This window comes from Strix aluco, chromosome 4, assembly GCF_031877795.1.
Source record: "Strix aluco isolate bStrAlu1 chromosome 4, bStrAlu1.hap1, whole genome shotgun sequence".
Classification (NCBI taxonomy): Eukaryota; Metazoa; Chordata; class Aves; order Strigiformes; family Strigidae; genus Strix; species Strix aluco.
This window is the reverse complement of record NC_133934.1, coordinates 90,941,848-90,944,727: the sequence shown is the minus strand read 5'-3', so window position 1 is coordinate 90,944,727 and position 2,880 is coordinate 90,941,848.

Here is a 2,880-nt window from a genome sequence, read left to right as displayed (position 1 = left end):
TTTAATGGGTATTTTGTTTTTTAGTTTTTTTAAAGTCCTATTGTTTTGGGTTGTTTGGGGTTTTTTGAGACAAATAGGGAAAAATATTCTCTACTCGAAGCACAAAAGAAGTTTGTATGTACTATTTAATAAAAGCTAGGCCAAGAGTAGAAAGGCTTACATTGTGTCCTTCCACTTTCTTACTACCTGTTCTCTTACATGAAGAAGTGTTAATCTCTACAAAAAGCTCCCTCACTTTTAACTCCTTATTGCATGGTATTTATAATGCAATTACTCCCAATAGTGCTTTTTTTTTTCTTGTTAAGCTTGTCAATAGAGTGCAAGTCTGTCATTTGAAAAGCTAATCTAGATAGGGCAAATCTTAAATTTCTGAACAGTAGTGAAAGATCTAAACAGTTTCCCTAATTGCATTCACAGTTTAGTAATTTAAAGGCTAAAATAATTGCAGCAGTGTGGTGCTTTCAGCCTACAACTACAGTGGTCTTGGGCAGTCCTCTCTGCCTTCTACCCTTCTGTCCCTGTAGTAACTTACATCAGTATTTGAGGTTGTCCTGAATTCCCCAGGGGGCTTGTTGCTCCTTTAGTTAGCTGTCCTTGGTTTTCCGCTCGTTTGGCAGAGTTTCTGTATCCTTGGAAGGTAGCATCTGCTTCCTAGCATGCAGCAGGCGTGTGCTGTGACTTCCTTGTTTGCAGTCTTACAGAGAACTTGTATCAGAGCCTGGTTCCAACAGTATCACACAGGCTATAGCACATGCACAGCTACTCCCACAATTACAACTGCTGAAGAGGTGGCTAAAAGCAGTAGAGGAGATGTGGGTGAGGAGTGAAGGGTATGTGTGCAAGGGAGTTGCAGCAACGTGGCCTCTTCCCTGACAGCATGTTCAGTCAGATGCGTTGGTTCTGCTACGGAGATCTTCACCTCTCCTGATTCCTGGTTTCGCTCCTAAAGACATGTGGGTGCCATGGCTTGTCAGGAAAGCTTTGCCAGCAAGCTAGCTTGCTAGAATGCATGAAACCAGAAATCCTGCAGGATTGTTACCTTTAATTATGTAGACAGGGAAGAGTTAATTCAAATTTATACCCATTCTTTCAAAACAGGTAATTTTAAAACAAAATGTACAGACTACTCTGAAGATTTGGTGAGCAGGAGAGAGAAAAAGCATCTAAGGTCTGAGATTTGCAGGAGCTTTTAGTGACTGGAATGGTGTGTGGAAGCTGAATTTTCTTTAGGAAATTTGGCTGCTGACTTCAAATATCTTCAACAAACTGTTCCTAATTCAGATAATGCTCTGCTTGTGGAAAAAAATAAACATCTGCCAGGAAGTCAAATATAGAGGGATTTTTTTTAGTGTTCTTATGCCTGTAGCTGTGACACTACAGATGTAATTGTTGTAGCATGTGTATGCCATGCAGAAAAATGAGAACAAAGTAATAGTGAAGAAGATTATGATGTTGACCAGCTTTTCATTAGGGTGACAAGATGTTCCTGCTAAGAGCTCTGAAGGAGGGACTGAAGAGTAACAGATCACATGGCATGGTAAAGGAATGCAACAGGCTTGATAGGCACAGAGTGAGTCAGGATCATAAGACCTGGGGTAGGGAAGGGTATGTTTGTCTTATTGTTGGGGCTTTTTTTTCATCCTCCTGTTCACTTTATATGGCATTTTATGTTGTATGCTAAAGGAAAAGTAAACAAAACCTGAAGAGGCTGAAGCCTTGCACATAATTTGCACTCTGGTAAAAATAGATTACAGCCATTTGCAGGTCAAGTCATTATTAGCCAGTGTTACTGAAACTCACATTTTCTTTCATTAGATTGGTGCTCTGTCCCTCTTCCTTTTGCAGGAATGCTAGGTGAAGGAGACCATATATGTGCCTGAGCCATAACTCCTTTGGCAATTTGCAGTTTTGGTATCTGTGAAGGGGATGTGACTTAGAGCGGTTTCATGCCTTAGCAAGGTTTCATTCCTGAGCAGTAAAGAAGTTGGCTGCAAGAGTACCACGCTCGTCCCTCCTGTTCTGTGCTTCGCTCACCCAGCAGAGTGTCCTCAGTCCCCATTTTCTACAACAGTGGTCTCTGTTGGTGAAGGTGCTCAGAGAACTTTGTGCCATGTGCTTTTTTAGTTTGGTTACTTTAGCTTCTTGGTCAGCAGGGGATGAATGTTGCACCTCTTCACAGCCCAAGTAAATGCAACCGTGGCCTGTTCTGGAAGGGACAAGGTAACAAGTAAATATTTCCTCCTGGAAATTGAACTTCACTGGCCAATTTCATAGGATAACTTCATTCAAGTAAAATTTAGGCCCTCAGTAAATCGACATTTACTTGCAAGAGATGTTTTGCTGTTCTCATTTGGTTTTCTTAGGTGACGCTGGTCAATTTTGTCTTTATATACAGGGTGACTTTCCAACCTGCTATCACATGGCAACCTGACATCTCTGATACCAACATCATTGAGGGCAGACCCCACGCGTGCCTTACAGTATATCCCGTTTCCGGGCCGTATGAAGATGCACAAGGGTTCTGACGGGGCGAGGCGAGTCGCCACAGGTACATGGAGCGCCGCCCCCCTCCCCGCCCCGGCGGCCGCTGGCCGTGCCGACCCGCGTTTCCCGTTAGTGGCCGAGCCCCCAGGCGCGGGGGCGGGCTGCTCGATGTCGGCGGGGAGAGCACAGGGGCGCGGGTGCTCTGAACCTGCAGGAGCCGCCCAGGCCGTCACCGGGCCCTCACGGGGGCACCGGGCCCGCCCGCCCCCGGAGCGCTGAGGAGACGAGGCGAGGGCGGCAACAGCGCGGAGGGGGCGGGGCCTAGAGGGCGGAGCCTGGGCGCGGAAGCGGCGGCGGGGCGGGCGCGGGGGCTGACGGGAAGGGCGGGGAGCTGTG